Source organism: Cyprinodon tularosa, unplaced genomic scaffold (assembly GCF_016077235.1).
Source record: "Cyprinodon tularosa strain WSP-4 unplaced genomic scaffold, ASM1607723v1 ctg1371, whole genome shotgun sequence".
Classification (NCBI taxonomy): Eukaryota; Metazoa; Chordata; class Actinopteri; order Cyprinodontiformes; family Cyprinodontidae; genus Cyprinodon; species Cyprinodon tularosa.
The window spans coordinates 6719-27360 of NW_024038191.1; the positions used below are offsets into that span (position 1 = coordinate 6719).

The 20642-nt window shown below is 41.0% G+C and overlaps 1 pseudogene; it reads left to right on the forward strand.

Annotated features, from left to right (window-relative positions):
- The first annotated feature begins 531 nt into the window (after positions 1-531).
- Positions 532-20642, forward strand: part of LOC119778716 — a 57610-nt pseudogene continuing 37499 nt past the window's right edge.

Genomic DNA, 20642 nt, shown 5'->3' on the forward strand with positions numbered 1-20642 from the left:
GCTAGAAGCAGTAAAATTCAGAATAACCCTAACCCTGGCATCAGTGGCATTAATATAATTTTTTAGCTCTTGTTATTATCAGCTACCCCTTTTTTCACTGGATAGAGAAAAATTCAAGAACGTTCACAACAATTTAGCAATTCACATAATTTCTCCTCATCTGTACGTTGTCATTGTTTCAATGGATCCATTGGACTTTTAGTGTGAGAAGCATGGTTCCTGGCCAGCCAAAAAATATACTGAATTAGATTATTTCATTAATATAAAGAATAAGATCAAAATCATTAACCTGAGCTGCTCAGCATGACAAATCTCATTATATGTATAACAGCGTATGTAACAGACACACACATAATCAATAATAATCCTAACAACCACCATGCACCTCATGATGGAACTTAAAATTTTGGTGCTTCACCACCAACACTCATGACATTTATTAAATTTTCTAAATGTTTTAAGGTTGCGTCTTTGCTCTTGTATTTGTATTCTGATATTCTTTTCTAAACATACTTTTATTCTTGATTATAGAACAAGTATTGGACTGTCAGACAATCAGAGCATCTGTCGTCCAGGTAAGACTAAAGATCCACAATAAATACTTCATTCTATTAAGAAATTCCACATCATTAGATGTGATTTAGAGACTTACATTTACTGTTGTCAATCACTTTCACTATGGCCCCATCCACACAGAGACAACCTAAGGTGCATCAGTGGTATGGTTAGATTGGATTAATTTCATAAAGAATGTGCGTTTTTTCCCCCATCTGCCTCTGCTGTACCTGTATTTGTGACAGAAGGTCAGATATAAATATTAAGTTGAGGATAATGGTGCCATGATGCACCATTTTTACACCATTAACCTATATTTAGTCATTATAAATCAGCTGCTGACCATTAAGACACTGGGCATCAAATAGGCCAACATATGCTCTTTATTATATAACAATGTTCTGGTTCTAAGAATGGTGTGTATTGATTTTTATCTCATAAAGTGTGTAATGCATGTAAATACCTCATAGCAATAATACTTATTAATGTTATAGATTTATTTTTAATTTAAAAACAAAAATATATTCTCTAGATTTTTTTGTATTTTTTTTCTTTTAGCAGACAATGACCTGCAGCAAGTCCTAAAGAAACATAAGAAAACTCTAAGGGAGAGATGTGAATTTGTAATTGAAGGAAATAATGAAAAAGGAGGTAGAACTCTCATCAACATGATCTACACTGATATCTACATCACAGAGGGACAGAGTGAAGAGGTCAGTACCGAACATGAGGTTAAGCAGCTGGAGAAAGTTTTCAAAATCCAGAACCTCAATGACAGACCAATCAGGTGCCATGACATCTTTAAATCCTTATCTAAAGAAGATAGAGTAATCAGAGTGGTTCTGACCAATGGTGTTGCTGGTATCGGAAAAACCATCTTAGTCCAGAAGTTCACTCTGGACTGGGCAGTGGGTTTGGAGAACCAGGATGTCAGTGTGGTGGTTCTGTTTTCCTTCAGGGAGCTGAACCTGATCAGAGAAGAGCAGCACAGTCTTCTGACGCTGCTTCATGTTTTCCATCCCACCCTCCAAAAGCTCCCAGCAGAGAAGTTGACTGTCTTGAAGCTTCTCTTCATCTTTGATGGCCTGGATGAAAGCAGACTTTCTCTGGACTTCAGCGATAGTCTGATTGTTTCTGACATCACACAGAAGACATCAGTTAATTGTCTTCTCACAAACCTCTTTAAAGGGAAACTTCTTCCTTCAGCTGTTATCTGGATAACTTCCCGCCCTTCAGCTGCTGATCAGATCCCTCCCTTACATGTTGACAGAGTAACAGAAGTACGAGGCTTCACCGATACCCAGAAGGAGGAGTACTTCAGGAAGAGGTTCAGCAATGAAGAGCTGTCCACAAGAGTCATCTCCCATATCAAGACCTCCAGGAGTGTCGATATTATGTGTGGAATCCCAGTCTTTTGCTGGATCACTGCTAAGGTTTTGGAGACCATGCTGGAAACCAGGCCAATGGTAGAGTTACCCAAGACCATGACTGACATGTACTCACACTTCCTGCTGGTCCAGACCAGGAGGAAGAAGAACAAGTACCATGAAGGACATGAGAAGACCCCACAGGAGCTCACACAAGCTGACACTGAAGGTATTCTGAACCTGGGAAGGCTGGCATTTGAACATCTAGAAAAAGGAAACATTATGTTCTACCAAGAAGACATGGAGCGGTGTGGTCTGGATGTCACAGAGGCAACTGTCTACTCTGGGGTGTGTACAGAGATCTTCAAAAGAGAAAGTGTGATCTTCCAGAAGCCTGTCTACTATTTTATTCATCTGAGCATCCAGGAGTTTCTGGCTGCATTCTACATGTTTCACTGTTTTACCAGTAAGAACACAGAGGTAATGAGGAAATTTCTTGGACAACAATACAGGGAAACAACTCTGGAGGACTTCATGAAAAGAATTATGGAGAAATCCCTCAGAAGCAGAAATGGCCACCTGGACCTGTTTGTACGGTTCCTTCATGGCATCTCTGTAGAGTTCAACCAGAGCCTCTGGAGAGGCCTGTTAGGTGAGACAGAGGTCTGCCTAAAAACCAGGCAGAGAGTCATTAACAATCTGAAAGACATGAACACTGAATACATCTCTCCAGACCGAAGCATCAACATCTTCCACTGTCTGATGGAAATAAAGGACATCTGAGTTTATCAGGAAATTGAAGAATTCCTGAAATCTGAGAAAAGATATGAGAAGAAGCTGTCAGAGATACAGTGTTCAGCTTTGGCCTACATGCTGCAGATGTCAGAGGAGGTTCTGGATGAGTTTGACCTAGAGAAGTACAACACAACAGAAAAAGGACGACTGAGACTGATTCCAGCTTTAAGAAACTGCAGAAAAGCTCGGTGAGTCCAAATGTCATTATAGAGTGAATTATTATTCTGCATTGCTGTTCTCATTTTTGATCTTTTAATAAAGGCTACTGACCTCTACAGGTATTTTCACAATAAATGAGAATCTTGCAACAGGAGCAAAGGCTTCCCAGGTTATCTATATGTTGAATGTGGATCTAGAGCAAGTTGAGGGAGGCTAAGGTGGCGAATTTACGAGATTCAGTTCATTTCAATTACTTTATTTATCCCCACAGGGAAATTCAGTTTTGGTACAGCCTGTCCAAGAAGACAAAAATATATAGAAAGACATTACAAAGACATTATACTCGGGGGGTGCACTGTCTGAGGCCTTGATGCCACAAAAGGCGCTGTCCCTTTAGTAAGAAAAACAAAAGAAGGAATCACAGTGGCTCAGGGCAGGATAAAATAATTTCCTACTTTATCCACGCAGAACCCGCACTGAGGGACTGCAGAGGGAGTGTAATTATGGCTGACTGAACAAAGTTAGGACTAACGAGCTGATGAGGAACAGGTATGAGAAGAGCTGACAAGGAATCCAAGGGTAAAGAAAACACAAGGGGGCAACATCGGTCCACCAAAGAAAAACCTAAGAAACTTATATAAATACAGAACACACCAATAAAGCTAGAAAACAAAGACAAACCTGGATAAACTTGAAACCAACAGAACCAAGATCGTTACAAGAACTAAACGAATATATTGAAAAATGAAATACATTTTTAATGCAAAGACTTTGAATAGAAAACTTAGCAATAAGTCAGGAAGTTTCTAATCAGCTAAAAATAAACAAAAGAAAAAACTACTATTTTTGCAATAACATAATATATTACAGGTTCAGGAGGATATTAACAATGCCTTCTGAGATTTCTATAAATCTTTTTACACATCACAGTTAAATCCATCAGATAATGATATCAAGCAATTTATGGATAAAATAACTCTTCCTAAATTATCAGAGTCAAAGAGTGACTCTGGACTCACCCCTGTCAATGTTGAAGTTAATTCTATAAAGAGTTCTGGGACATTCTGGCCCCAACTTTTCACAGAAAAGTTGGAGGAAACTCAAGATAATGGAACATTTCCAGTTAATATGAATTCTGCCACCATCAGTCTCCTGCTTAAGCCAGGCAAAGATCCTATGTTTCTGACCAGCTATCGTCCCATATCCTTAAATAATGTGGATAGGGTTAGACATGTAGACTGCTTAATTTAAAAGATTATTCCTACAGCAAAATTATAAAATCCTACATATTGTCTTTAGCTGTGAGGTCAGTGTAGTCAAATATTCTCCGGCAGGTGTATAGAAACACTACTTCATGCATTGTTAAGCACTCTGAAAGAGTTGTTAAAACGTCATTACAATGGTCTGTTGTATTGATGCCAATTGTAGGAATGGCTTTGGATCGGGAAAAGGAATGTTAAATTATCTGAAAGACCCGGTTTTGTGTCAAATTTCGATCCGGAAAGTAAACAGATTAGACAAAAATCAACTGGAAAATCTGGTTTCCAAACTGATAGAGCAAACTATGTTGACTCACAACACGACAGATTATTTTATCATCAATCCTGTTCTCACAGCATTAGTTGGATTCAATAAAGCAAAGTACATTACTCAAAACAATTAAAGGAGCACTTTGTAATCAGAGTATGGCATCAAGTTAATTAAACTTCTGGGGTATTGATTTGGTCAGGTAAGTAGCAGAGGGGGTTGTTAATCAGTTTCAGCTGCTTTGGTGTAGAGGGGCAACAACGAGACGACCATCAAAACAGGAATGGTTTTACAGGTGGAGGCCACCGACATTTATTCTCTCCTCATATTTTCTGACTCTTTTTCACCAATTTTGCATTTGGCTAGGGTCACTGTCACTACTGTTAGCATGAGGCGCTTCCTGGACCCTACAGAGGTTCCACAGACAGTCCAACTCCCCCAGGATGGTGCATCAATGCGTACCATTGCCTGGTCAAATGATGTGGCATCCTTTTGTTCCTAACACATCACCCAGTCTATATCAGTATAAATAAACAGCATGACTTCTTTCCCCCATTGAGATTTGATGTGTTTTCAAAGTGTTCCTTTAATTTTTTGAGCAGTGTATATCTCAAAACTTCACACCTGCAATCAAGTCAGTGGACAATGTTAAATGATTATAATAGAGGAAAAGATCATGGAACAGATTTTAATAGCTAAAATCTGTTGCCAATAAATAGAGCCCTGGAATCACATCCTAGTTGGCAAAAACATTTAAATGTTTTCCCCCATGATGATCCTTTTTATTGTAAAAGATATATTTGCTTAGAATTTAAAATTTTAGTTCTTATCATTATCAGTTACCCTTTTTGTTTCCCTGGAAAGAGGAAAGTTCAACTCAGTCAAAAAAACATTAGACTCCATCATCTCTCTAAAGGGTAAGTCAAATTATTAATCTGAGCTTCATTAAAAGTAAAAAAGATCAATCTCAATGCAAAATGTTAAAATCATAACACAAAGATGTTTCACACAGATTCAGTTCAGCTCTTCAGAATCAGGGTCAGTCAAAGCACAGATTGAAAAGTTGGAGGATTTAATCTCAGCGCTCCTCTTTCCCAATGGTAGCTGAGACCCGATCATCAGAGTTCATTCCCTGATCCAGAAATCTCTGCCAATACTGACCATCAGCCATCAGCTGCTCATCTAACACTTGGACTTTCTTTGGATTAAGAAACTAATATCAAACATTCAGATACTAAAAATGTTCATCTTTCATTAAAATACAACACATTACAACACATTTCCCTTCTCATTCATGTTGGATAATTAAAAAATCAAAAAGCCAAAACTGATGTCAGACATCTTCAGATGGTCATCTTCATCTTTCTGTTGATGTTGGTCCCATATACAGGCGACATTTTGAACGTTGTCTGCAGAACAGCTGGTCTTCAACACATCAGGTGGACTACTGATGTGTTAATTAACCAATCAGAGGGGATTATTCTGCCCCTTTATTCTGATTGTTGAAGCTTTTCCTGGTTCCTTCCTGATGAGCTCAGATGAGCTCTGATCACTTTCTTTTGATGACTTTAAGCCACACCTCCTCCTGCTGAAGGATGGAAGGATGGCTGAGATGGTCCTCCATCAGGATCTCCAGGCACCTTGGTCCGTCTGTAAAGCCGTCTCTAAGGGGAAAAAGGTCTTGTAGGTCATTTTAATGTGTCACCTGTCAGTCCCAGTCTGACCAGAGGTCAGTGGTCTGGCCCTTTCTGTGGTCCAGGAACGGGTCGACCCGTCATGAGCTCATGTGGAGGAAAACTGGGAGTCAAAGTGACCAACAGTCTGAATTAAAGGAGCTGGGAGAAGGACAGATCAGATGTTATCTTACCCTTTCACAAACAATAGTAGATAAAAATAAATTAATGCAGCTTAAAGAATTTGAGATTAAGATTTGAACTTTGTCACAAATCATTGAATTATTCCATAATTTCAAACTTACCCAGTAAATGTACTTCCTTAGTATTCGGTACTCTCTATCACTTCTGCAGGGTTAGGGTTAGGGTTAAACTTCTCCTCAGCAGAGGAGGGAGGGAGGAACTGCAGCGCTGTAAACAAGGGGAGACGCTGCAGCACAGCCTTCTCTGCTGCTTCCACCAGACATGATGTGTGGAAGAAGAAAATAGGCTTTCCATCTGATTTCAAGAACGATGTTTCCAAGGCGAAGCAGAATCAAAGAACCAGAAACAAGAGTTTCATGAGGTGAAGAAACAGCGAACCAGGGGTGCAAGAAGCTGAACCATCAACAAACATCAACAAAGCTGATTTTTCCCAAACGCTCATCAGACAGTCAGGCTGAGGTGTTCAAACTTCATCCAGCAGTCTAGCAGTCGTTTCTGTCCTCTGCTGCTAAGAATTACCTTAATAGATCATTTTCCTTTATAAGGCCATTTTATTCCCTTATTTATTTACTTTACTGGTTTAGTCATAATTTAGTATTTTATTTAGGTTGTTTATTTATTCTGCTCTCAATTACCAACACAAATTCAACATGGACTGTTCCAGATGGAAAAATAAACAGCATCTATATCGATCCTTATGAGTTTAGTTTTCCTTTTTTTCTCTTGTTTTAATAATCTTCCCCTCTTTCCACCCTTTTATTCATCAGAACATATAAAATATGTTCTGTTGAAGAAAAACCATAAAGTTTCAGTCATTTTAACCTCCAGATATATCTGAGCTATGGATTCATTGAAAATAGATAATTTAAAGCCTCCATCATTCATCTTAATGTAGGAATTAAATCCTTTTATCTATATCCTCTGTAAATTTCATTGTAATAATTAATGTTATCATTATTATTATTATTATTACTATTATTATTATTATTATTATTATTATTATTATTATTATTATTATTATTATTATTATTATTATTATCAATTGAGTCATTGGAACACCGTCTAATTGTTAACAATTACTTTTGATAAATATATTTGCATATTTATTCCAGATCAGCTAGATACATTTACTTCTTAATGAATTGTCAATAATTTAAAAGTAAATTCAACCAGCCTAATTTATTTTTATACAAGTTGTTTTGCTCTACACATAAAGATTTATTTAACCTTAAAGTTTAATCTAAATCTTAAAGAATTAGGGTTGACAAATAAAACTTAAGTATTTAAACTGTATTTGAGCTGTAAAGTGCCTTGAGATGACATGTGTTGTGAATTTGGCGCTATATAAATAAACTGAATTGAATTGAATTGAATTAAATAATGACATAGTTCCTTGCTTATTTGAAGAAATTCCAAATTATTGTTAAACAAACAAAATATGTTAATTTATTTAATTTTTTTTTTAAATCTGTTTCATTAAACTTTATTTGTTGTGATATCTGAACCTTATATCAATCTCTTTTATTCCTAATTTAAACAGCTGTGCATTAACGTTAACACATTTAACCCCTGCTTTGTTTTGAAAACAGGTTAGGGGGAAGAATTATTATTCCTTCATTTAACCAGGAAAAGTCCCATTGAGATTAACAATCTCTTTTTCAAGGGAGTCCTGGCCAAGACAGCGGCAAAAGATTACATTACAAATTACATTACAGTTTGCAATTACATCTATCTATAATTAGAACTTCATAAAAAAAAGTTACAAACCATAGATCTCATTTCCAAACCTTTGAGCAATCGTTTAAAATGTCCAATTGGAATCAAATCTTTACACTTCCAGTCTTTCTGAAGATTGTTCCATGCTGTGGGGGCAGAGTACTGAAAAGCTGTCTTTCCAGCTTCAGTGCGGACACTAGGTACAGACAGAAGCAAAGACTCTTGAGAACGCAGAGAATACAGTCCAGCCGCTCTTGGTTGAATGTACTGAAAGAGGTATGAGGGAAGCAGACGCAGAATACCCTTATAAATGATCATATACCAGTGAGTGAGTCTACGAGTCTCTAATGCTGGCCAGCCCACACGTATGTAAAGTTCACAGTGGTGTATGCGAGGCTTACAATTTGTGATAAGTCGTAGGAAGGCATGGTAAACTGAGTCTAACATTTTTAGAACTTGATCTGGGGCATTGATATAGATTGGGTCACCATAGTCCAGGATGGGTAAAAACGTTGCAGCTATCCGTCTCTTCTACGAATTAAAAGAGAAACAAAGCCTATTTCTGAAGAAGAAGCCAATTTTCAGTCTGAGTATCTTAATCAATTGTTCAACATGAGGTTTAAAATTTAGAATTTCATCAATTAAAATTCCTAAATATTTAAAAGACTGAACCCTTTCTATCTCTGACCCATGCAAAGTGATAAGAGGATAGCTATTTTGCAATTTTGTCTTTGTTTTTGAAAATAACAGAAGAAGGAAGAAAGATCTAGTTTTAAAAGCCTGTACTCAACCGAATTAAAAGCAATTTGTAACGTAGAGACACAAGCACTAGGGTATTTTCCAAATCTGTAAAAAACCACCTCTCCTTGGGCTGCCACCTTATCGTGGTGGAGAGGTTTTAGTGTCCCAATGATCCTGGGAGCTATGCTGTCTGGGGCTTTATGCCCCTGGTAGGGCCTCCCAAGGCAGACAGGTCCTAGGTGAGGAACCAGACAAAGTGCGGCCCGAAGACCCAGGATGAGTACAATATTTGGATTCAGCGTTCCCTCACCCGGATGCAGGTCACCGGGGCCTCACTCTGGAGCCAGGCCTGGAGGGGGGGCACAATGAGGGACGGGTTTCTACCCATGGGGCCCGGCCGGGCTCAACCCAAAGAGGAAACATGGGTCCCCCCTTACATGGGCCCACCACCCGTGAGAGGGGCCATAGGGGTCGGGTGCAATGTGTGTTGGGTGGCGGCCGGAGGAGGAGACCCTGGAACCGGAGCTAGTGTGTGAGGCTGAGAGGTTCCGGCTAGAAATAGTCGGTTTCACCACAACGCATGGTTCTCGTTCTGGAACCAGTCTCCTTGAGAGGGGCTGGACATACTTCCACTCTGGAGTTGCCCATGGTGAGAGGCGCCGGGCAGGAGTGGGCATACTTATTGCCCCCCATCTTGGCGCCTGTATGTTGGGGTTCACCCCGGTGAACGAGAGGGTAGCCTCCCTCCGCCTACGGGTGGGGGGACGGTAGGGTTGGGAATTGAAAAGATTTTCACGATTCCGATTCCCTTTTCGATTCTATGAAACGATTCGATTCTTTATCGATTCTTTTTTCGATTCAAATTTGGGGGAAAAAGGAGAACAAACAGTTTGATTATCAGAATCAACTTTGTTTACTTAACTATTGCACAATCTTACAAACTCAACAAGATCAAGATGTCCACAGGAAATGTGAAACTGGAGTAACATCTGTGTTTAAATGAAAAATGAATACAAGAACAAACTTAATAACCAACAATGTCTAATAACAAATGATGGGATAATAACCTATTTTAAATAACAAAAAATACTAATTATAAAACAGTAGTAGGGAAAATTAACAGTTCTTTTGCAGAAAGATGAGCATATCTGCTTTTTCTGGAAGGATACGGGATCTTTCAGGGCTTATGGTGTCTCCAGCCATGGAGAACACCCTCTCAGATGGGGTGGAGGAAGCCTGCACACAGAGGTAGTTTTCAGCCAGTCCAGATAGCAAGGGCAGCGTATCTTGCTTGTTCCACCACCACAGTGTGGCGCTATCCCTGCAGGGGATGGAGGGCAAGCTTTTACAGAGCTGGATTTCCTGATCTACCAGCTCGTTGTCTTCCTCCTCGAATAGTTCTTCCAACTTGCGTAACTTGTGTAACTTGCGTAAGTTGCGTAAGTTACGTAAAAAACGTGACGTAAGTCGTGCTCCCCAGAGCCGGCGCTCTCGGCTCTGGTGCTGCGGGAATCGAAAAAAGAATCGTTCAGCGAGCTGCCAAACGATGCCATGGAATCAGAAAATACGGAACCGGTTCTTAACAGGAACCGGTTTTCGATTCCCATCCCTAGGGGACGGGTTCTGACTGTTGTCTGTGCTTACGGGCCGAACAGCAGTTCAGATTACCCACCCTTCTTGGAGTCCTTAGAGGGGGTACTGGAGGGTGCCCCTCTGGGGTACTCCCTTGTTCTGCTGGGAGACTTCAACTCTCACGTGGGCAATGACAGTGAGACCTGGAGGGGCGTGGTTGGGAGGAATGGCCGCCCAACTCTGAGTGGTGTTCTCTTGTTGCACTTCTGTGCAACAAGAGAACATGGATTGTCCATAACGAACACCATATTCAAGCATAAGGGTGTCCACACTTGGCACCAGGACACCCTAGGCCACAGTTCGATGATCAACTTTGTCATCGTTTCATCGGACTTGCGGCCGTATGTCTTGGACACTCGGGTGAAGAGAGGTGCGGAGCTTTCCACTGACCACTACCTGGTGGTGAGTTGGCTCTGGTGGTGGGGGAGGATGCCGGTCAGACCTGGCAGGCCCAAACATGTTGTGAGGGTCTGCTGGGAATGTCTGGTGGAGTCCCCTGTTAGGCGGAGCTTTAACTCCCACCTCTGGCAGAACTTCGAGCACATCCCGGGGGAGGTGGGGGACATTGAGTCCGAGTGGACCATGTTCTGTTCCTCCATTGTCGAGGCGGCTTATCTGCTGCTGCGGCAAGGTTGTCGGTGCCTGTTGTGGAGGCAACCCTCGAACCTGTTGGTGGACACCTCCGGTGAGGGATGCTGTCAGGTTGAAGAAGGAGGCCTATCAGGCCTTTTTGGCCTGTGGGACTCCGAAATCAGCTGATGGGTACTGGCGGGCAAAGCGGCATGCGGCTCGGGTGGTTGCTGAGGCAAAAACTTGGGTGTGGGAGGAGTTTGGAGAGGCCATGGAGAAAGACTTCCTTACGGCTCTGAAGCGATGCTGGTCTGCCATCCGGCATCTCAGGAGGGGGAAGCGGTGCAGTACCGACACTGTTTATAGTGGGGATGGTGTGCTGCTGACCTCGACTCGGGATGTTGTGGGTCGGTGGGCGGAATACTTCGAAGACCTCCTCAATCCCACCAACATGCCTTCCATTGAGGAACCTGGGCCTGGGGACTCTGGGCTGCGCTCTCCAATCCCTGTGGGTGAGGTCGCTGAGGTGGTTAAAAAGCTCCTCGGTGGCAGGGCCCCGGGGGTGGATGAGATCTGCCCGGAGTTCCTCAAGGTCCTGGATGTTGTAGGGTTGTGTTGGCTGACGCGACTCTGCAACATTGCATGGACATCGGGGGCAGTCCCCCTGGATCGGCAGACTGGCGTGGTGGTCTCCCTATTCAAAAAGGGGGACCGGAGGGTGTGCTCTAATTACAGGGGAGCTCTACACCCTCAGCAGGGTCCTGGAGGGTGCATGGGAGTTCGCCCAACCAGTCTACATGTGCTTTGTGGACTTGGAGAAGGCGTTTGACCATGTCCCTCGGGGGCCCTGTGGGGGGTTCTCCAGGAGTACGGGGTGCCAGGCCCTTTGATACGGGCTGTCAGGTCCCTGTATGACCGGTGTCAGAGTCTGGTCCGCATTGCCGGCAGTAAGTCGGGCTCGTTTCCGGTGAGAGTTGGACAGGGCTACCCTTTGTCACCGATTCTGTTCATTACCTTCATGGACAGAATTCCTAGGCGCAGCCAAGGTGTTGAGGGGATCCGTTTTGGTGGCCTCAGGATTGCTTCTCTGCTTTTTGCAGATGATGTGGTCCTATTGGCTTCATCAGGTCATGATCTGCAGCTCTCGCTGGATCGGTTCACCGCTGAGGGGGGAAGCGGCCAGGATAGGAATCAGTGCCTCCAAATCCAAGGCCATGGTCTTGAGCCGGGAAAGGGTAGAGTGCCTTCTCCGGGTCGGGGGGGGTGTCCTGCCCCAAGTGGAGGAGTTTAAGTATCTTGGGATCTTGTCCATGAATGAGGGACGAAGGGAGCGGGAGATCGACAGACGGATTGCCGCAGCGTCCGCCGTGAAGCGGGTGCTATACCGATCCGTCGTGGTGAAGAGAGAGCTGAGCCAAAAAGCGAAGCTCTCGATTTACCGGTCGATCTACGTTCCTACCCTCATCTATGGCCATGAACTGTGGGTCATGAACGAAAGAACGAGATCGCAGATACAAGCGGCCGAAATGGGTTTCCTCCGTAGGGTGGCTGGGCTCTCCCTTAGAGATAGGGTGAGAAGCTCGGTCATCCGGGAGGGAGAGAGCCGCTGCTCCTCCATGTCGAGAGGAGCCAGTTGAGGTGGCTAGGGCATCTGGTTAGGATGCCTCCTGGACGCCTCCCTGGTGAGGTGTTCCGGGCACGTCCCACCGGGAGGAGGCCCCGGAGAAGACCCAGGACATGCTCGAGAGACTACGTTTCTCGGCTCGCCTGGGAACACCTTGGGGTTCCTCCTGAGGGGCTAGAAGAAGTGCCTGGGGAGAGGGAAGTCTGGTCCTCCCTTCTTAAGCTGCTGCCCCCGCGACCCGACCCCGGATAAGTGGAGGGAGATGGATGGATGGATGGATGGATGGATGGATGGAAAAAACCATCAGCATAAAAACGGTAGTTAGTGTCTATAAGATCCTGGCCAACATTGTTCACATAGATAGTAAATAGTAGAGGCCCCAAAACGGAGGCTTTGGGCACTCCTTTAGTTAGTGACAATGTATTAGAACAAATTTTATCTGATTTGACACATTGGGATCGATCAGTCAGATAATTACTGAACCATCCAACAGGTTGTTTAGAGTGTCCAATATTGGTCAATCTCTCTTCAAGTAAATTGTGGTTGACAGTGTCGAACGCTTTTGATAAATCAATGAAGAGTGCAGCACAATGTTGTTTATTGTCAAGAGCTGCCAAGATATCGTTCATCACTTTCAAAGTCGCTGTGATAGTACTATGACCTTTTCTAAAACCTGACTGAAATTTACACAACAGATTATTAGTTTACAGATATTCTTTCAACTGTTCATTGATTAAAGATTCTAAAACATTTGGTAGGATGCAAAGCTTTGATATAAGCAAATAGCTATTTAAGATTGCTGGATCGCCACCTTTGAGTAGTGGAGTGACAAAAGCAGACTTCCAAATTTTGGGAATTTGCGTAGTGCTCAGACTTAAGTTAAAAATGTAAGTCAAGGCTTGAGCTATGTAATCTGCTGATATTTTTAAAAAGTAGGAATCAATTAGGTCAGGTCCTTGAGATTTTCGAGCATCTAATGATTTCAATGCATTATAGACTTGACACAACGTAAGAAGCTGAAAACTGAATTTTGACACATCAGAAACTGGTGCAGGTGTTGTTACAGGCGTGGCTGACATGTTAGAGGGTTTGGAGGATATAAAGTGTTGATTAAAACAATTTAACATTTCGACATTATGGTAAATATTTCTTGAGTTATGAACAATAAAATTTGGCAAAGTCTGTGAGTTTTTTTCAACAGTCAAAGTTTGAGCCACAGAAACTAAAAACTGTCCTTATTTTACAGTTTAACCTTAATTATTCATTTATTTATATTTTCCCAAGACAAAAATAACTAAATTATCATTTCATAAATGGACAACGTACAATAGTTAGAGTGGACCCACAACTACAGACAAACAGATAAGACAAACAAAACACAAACAAATGGCCATAGTATAAATTAAACTTGTTTTTTCATCCCACATTTAAATCCATTAAGCAGGTATTAGCTTTTATTCTTTTAAACATACTTTCTTACTTTTTAACATATTTGCAAAAATTATTATTACCACAATACCACAAGGAGCGGCTCCTTTCAGGGAGTACAGGTTTAAAGAGCAGGGAGTAAAAAAAAAACTATGGTTTCTGGAAAGAAAATGTTTCAATGTTTGAAATGAACAAGAAAATAAAGCTGTTCATCTTTACCATATAAAAGAAGAAGCCTTTTTCAGGAAGGGACTGTCGTCTTGTCAGTCGTCCCACTTCCTCCTTCAGCCACCTTAAAGGAATAGTACACCCAAAACATGATTAGCCTTCATTTTCTACTCACCCCCATGCTGAACAACACTCTGGAGTACTTTTTTGATATCTCAAATGCATCTGGAGATCTGGCGCACTTTCAGCTGGCTTGGTCTGCCGGCTGGAGGTCTATGGAGGTCTATGGTGCCCGAGGCAGAAAGGTCCATAAAAGTCCACAAAAAACATGTTTTGGGTGTACTATTCCTTTAAGTTACCTTTCCCCCTCGCCACATACTTTTCTCATCACCATTTCAATCTGAAAAATTTACACACAGAGAAAAGACAATTAGGAGAAATTTAATAAAATTATATTTTAAATATAATAAAATAAAATTACTTTGTCTTTGGTGCTCAGACCTCGGCAGGAAACATAGTACTTAATTTTGATAAATATGCATGAACAGGAGCAAAGAATAGGGCTGTTTCCCCCCAGGCCTAAAACTGGTGGAGTGGAGATAGATGGAGGTGGTCAGTCTCTAGACTGCTAGTTGGAGAGACGGTCTGCTGAGCTTTATGGGGAGATCCAGTGGACTACATGAGCTGATACTAGAGCTTCACTCAGGGACCTGGAAGATGGAAGTCCAGTTTGGATAACACAAGTTGAGAGAACCTGTCCATGATGAGCAAGCATAAAGCGACAGAGGAGAGGAAAAACTCCCAATTGGGAAAAAACCTCTGGAAGAACCAGGCTTAACATAGCAGTCTTCTGCCGGACCGGTTGAGATGAAACAGGGAACGCAGTAAGAGTCCAGGTGGAATGACCAGTGTTGGGCAAGCTACTTGTCCAGTGTAGTGAGCTAAGCTATCAGTTACTCAGCAATAAATGAAGCTGTAGTGAACTCTGCAAGTTGCAAAATAATCAGAGAGAAATTTTCAAAAGCGTCACTGTCATGTTGGGTTCAAGGCGTCTAACCCACATGCAGAAAACACTCTTAAAACAGGGAAAAGTTAAAAATGATTTATTTACAAAGTTTACAAAGAATAATGGTCACAGGTTCTGGGTTCTTCTGGTTGGACACGGGAGGACAGCCACTGAGGAGGACAGAGCAGTTAGAGTAGATCCAGGAAACGTGCAGTATACAGATGATGGGGATAAATACCTGCTCAGAGAGGATTCTGATCAGCAGGAGGGGGAACCTTGTGAGTCCAGAGGCAAGTCGGCAGGCAGAGGGCTGAGGGCAGAGCCAGAGACTGAGTGCAGGCAGGCAGGCAGATTCCAAACCGAGATACTTTCTCCAGGATTCCAGGTTTCCAGGAAAGTCAGGATCTGAGAGGCAGAGATAAACAGGATCAGACAGGTTCTCAAAATCAGGGTTACAGATCAGGCAGGCTGGCTCAGGTTTTGCTAACCATTACTGGCAAACACTCTGGCAGGGAAGTGTCAGCCTCCTCCTCCTTAAATAGGTCTTGCTGATGAGGAGACAGGAAATAGGTGTGTAGAGATGAGCTCATGCCCTCAGGAGGAGATCTCAGGCGCCCTTTGGTGGAGAAAGTGGACAAGCCTCCAGATCCCAACAGTCACCAAGGAGAGGTGGATTATTATCACATGTATTGGATTAGAAAATACTTTTCTGAGGAATTTCCAAAAGCCTAAATGACAAATGGCACCCATTTTATTATTAGAATATGTATAGAATGAGCAATGACTACACTATAGATCATTGCAGTGCCTCCAAACATAGATAACCTAATCTAGTTCAGACTACAACTCTGACATTGGGAAAATGTGCTAAACTCTATTTTTTTATTTTTCATTCTTATTATAACAATATAAAAGCCAATAATTACTTATGACTTAGATAGATTTATTTTGTCATTTTGTATACACATGTGTAAACAAAAAGAAATTTAGTTTAAAACAGCTCTAGACAATTTCATATTTTAAAGTATAGCTTTGAAAATGTAATAAATACATAACAAATTGTTATATAAACATATGACTGCATATTTAAAGTTCTAACATTCTTTTCTTTCTTACTTTGGGAAGATAGGCCAAACTGTAATTTTGGAGATTTATTCATTGTTATTATAGGCATATAATAGCCAATAATTACACTATAGATCATTGTAGTGCCACCAAACTTGTAGCACACATAGATAACCTCATCTAGTTTAGATTACAACTCTTACTTTGGGAAAATTTGTTAAACTCTATTTTTTTATTTTTTCATTGTTATTATAAGCAGGCCAGGTGTGCAATCTCTGCAACAGGAATCACAGCACTGAGCGTTGTGTGCACTGCACAAAGTATACAACATGAAAAGGCGAAACAGGACAAAATACTATTATTCCCTATTCTTTCACATATTGAGCTTTACAATATAAATGAGTGTGTTGGTGATTGGACAATATAAATAGGCTCTACCTTGCCTTGTTGGTAAAGCATTGTTATAACCTGTTCTCAGCTCAGGAACTAGGACCCGTGTGATATCTGGGTGTTCAATAGGTTTGCCTAAATAAAAGATTTAGATATGACTTATCAAGACATTCCTGCAAAAAAGGTCTGATGTTGCAGGGGCAGGTAATGAAAAGTGTTTGGAGCATGCTGTGGTTCTAAAGCCAATTTGTTTCAGCTTTTTTCCAGTCTCATGTACAAGGGCTGGTCACATCACAGGTTATTTGCATTACAACAAGGACAGTTAGCAAGGTAGAGTGAATACACAAACTTAAAGAGAGCAGCGGGGCTTGCAGGAAAACTGGAATTCTCTGGGACATCTAGTTTTAACTTTCTAAACGGGGTATTGAGGCTGCTTCCTCCAGGTGGTACCTGACACAATTGCTGTCCTCCGAAAAAATCAGTCAAGGAGAATCCAGCTGACAATACCAAATTGTAGTGGAAAAAGAGTATCCAACTATTCACCCTAGTTAAATATATATATATATAAATGGGGTTCGATGGATTTTACTCAGTCTGCATTTTATTTTATCATATCTTTGCAAAGAGAGAACAGTTCATCATACAGCCCTTATGGCACAGCATTCTGCCCTGTTCTGCCTGAGCAGCCTTCGTTCCCCTTTACTTACAACAATGGAAAAGTAGTCAGCGTTAAAACAAATGACAGACACTTTGGTTAACACCAACATGTTATAAATAAACCTTGAGAATGAATCTGGCTTGTTATAGGAAGAGGCTGTCTGGTCTACAAACACCCCTCGCCAGAGAATGGTGTGGCCTTGAAGGTTCTGACTTATCCTTGAAGATCTTTCCGCCCCGGCAGGATCTCCTTCTTGCCGGAGATGGACCCCAGAGGAGGCAAAGAGAGAGAGAATTCTGTGTGCTCTGTTATTTTGTCTATCATCACACAGAAGGGGTTGGTTGGTCATACATCTGTGACTTGCCTGTGGAGCTTTGATTGAAAAGCGGGGGCTGCAGAGGTCCTCCAGCTGTTATTCACCAAAGCTGTGTCCTCTTCTCTGTTCATCATGTCAAGATGAAATATGGACACTGCTTCCCAATGTCCAAAAACCATCATCATGGCATTTGGAACAACATGACTTATGCGCTATACCATTCTGAAGTGAAACCTTCTTTTGGGAGAAGATTATTCTGTTAGTGAGTTTGAAGGTTGCTAAAAGATATTTCTGCACAGTTAAAGCTACATGTTAAACAGCATTTCACTGATTTTACTGCTCAATTGGAGTCATTTTAATTTATTAAGATTATCATGATTTACTCTTTAAGAGTGCCCCATAGAAAAGAAACAGTGCAGTGGGGATAACTAGGGGCCCACTGATCAGGTTACACAAGCCTGGACTTATCTCTTATCCTGGATTTATAAATGTATCTGTTTTGAAAGAGGCCTCAGGAAAGACTGCAGCTTACCCCTCTCACCCTGGAAATAACTGGTTTTATATACTTGCAAAAAGTTCCAACAGGACAAAAGCCTCTCACCTAAAATACTTCCTTTTCCCATCTGTCAATAACCTTTTTAACAAGGCTCAGTTACTACACCCACATTTTAATTTAGCAAATAATACGAATAGCTCAGCAAATGTAAATACTATTTTATTTAGTTTCATATTATTGGTACTGTACATTCTTAATCCAGTGTACAATGCAATGACCCAGTTGGTAGTGAGCTATATCTTAACCGCATATATCCTATGGCTCAGTAACAGAGGCAAGCCTGCCGTTCACAGGGGCAACAGGGCCCTCATATTCCATTATAAAGTCCTGCATCCTACTTCAATGTCAATGAAGACATATTTCTGATATTTTTATTTATCATATTATATATGTTACTGACTGTCTGATATATATGTTTTATATTTCCTCTTATTACAGAGTTGTGGGCTGTAAACTCTCAGAGACTGAATGTGATGTTGTGGCCTCGGCGTTAAATTCCAACCCCTCCCTTCTGAGTGAACTAGATATTATTGAGATCTGCGGAGTTCGGGACTCTGGAATGAAGAACCTGTGTCTGATACTGAAAAGTCCAATCTGTAAAGTGAATATTCTGAGGTTAGTTTTTATTTAACTATGTAAAATCAAAAAATTATGTACTGAAACACCACAACAAATTAACCTCTTAACATCCACCTCCTTTTGGGTAATCCTCACCTATTTTGCATACCAAAATGGAAAAGCAAATGACATAGGAACTATTAGCCCAAATTACATGTGCAATTCATTATTTGAAAGCTAACACCCTCTAGTTTCCCAAAATATAAATAAAAATTGGGTGACGAGAACACAGACCAACCTGCATCAGTTCAAACATGACTCAAAATTGTTTGTTTTTTTTCCTCGAAAATTATAGGTCTTTTTTAAACAGCAGTAATAAAGCCATTCTTGAGAAGAGGCAGGTTTTATTGTATTATATTTGTTCTACATAATGTCAACCGCAAATGCTTAAAATGTCAGACCTCTAGCTATAACAGTTCCAGAGCTGTGGGGTATAGAACTTTTGGTGTCAGCTCGGAGCTGCGTGCAGTGGCTCCACCTGCTGGTAAAAATTTTACCGATGGAACTTTATGCGTTCTGAATTATTACCTCCACCTAAGGTCCAACGGGTCACCAACTATTAAGGGGTTAAGTGGTAGTACTACAAATTTAGACTAATTTATAGAGTAATCTGAGACTTTTGAGAAATATTCTAGTAATCTAATTACTCGAGAGAGGCAATTTTTTGAGTGCTGGAGATAAAATAATACATCATCTGCGCAAATACAAATTTTATGCTCTATTTTCAGGCATTTTATACCTTTAACAACATTAGATTGTCTAATTGTTTCTGGTAGAGGCTCATAAAAATGGCAAAACGTGAGGGGGAGAGCGGGCATCCCTGCCAAGTGCCCCTAAGTCACTAAGTTCCATTTTTTAAATAAGCTATCCCCTTAGCCAGCTGGTGACCCACATTTACAAAATAGCTGTTGAATTTGTTTGGTATATCATTTGGATTTCTTATTAGTACTTCATTGTCCTTTCTAAGTAGCTTATAATCTCTTTTGTTGATTGTACTTTCCAAATAACATATCATATCAGTTTAATAAAAAACAGTGTAATCTGGTCTCATAAGTTGCCTCAGGACAATGGTTTCCTAGCTTCATAAAATGAAGGAATTTACATCAGAATTGTCTCTAGATTAGAAATAACTCTGCTTTAAAGAAGGGGCCCGGGGGGCGATTGTCGTCACAGCTCTTGCAATGAGGGTTAAATATGGATTAAAAATTAGATATCAATCTTTTGGTGACTTCGAGAATTGAGTATATTTTGGTTTCAGCCTGCATCCTGTTGACTTAAGCTTACACAGTTTCCTCTGTTTTCAGATTGAATGACTGCAACTTGTCAGAGATGAGTTTTGAATCTCTTTTCTCTGCTCTGAAGGACAACCCTTCCCATCTGAAAGAACTGGTCCTGAGTGGGAACAGAGACCTAAATGTTGTTGGAGTGAAGGAGCTAAGTGACTTTTTGCAGCTTCCCAGCTGCAAACTAAAGATATTGAGGTTAGACAGTTTGTTTTAGTTGTTTTTTTAATTTTTGAAAATTATCCTGACTCTAAACTGCAGATATAGCTAGTCCCACTCTTCAAGATCCCTGATGACAGTGTTAATGTTTTCCCCTTATATTCTAGTAAGGTTAGCTCACACTACATAACAGCCATTAAACACAAATAGCACAAATAAACAAACAATATTATAGGAACGAAAAACTTTCCTTAAGTCCGGTTCCTTAACATTTTCATGCATATTTACATTTGTGCGGTGAACACATATTTAATATTTATTCAGACTTAAGGCTTTTCACTTTTAAACCTAAACTAAGTCTGCATAATGGTATTTCTTAAAAATCATTACTGTCGCAACAAGCATGCTTGTTGTGAGGGATTGCTGAAAAGT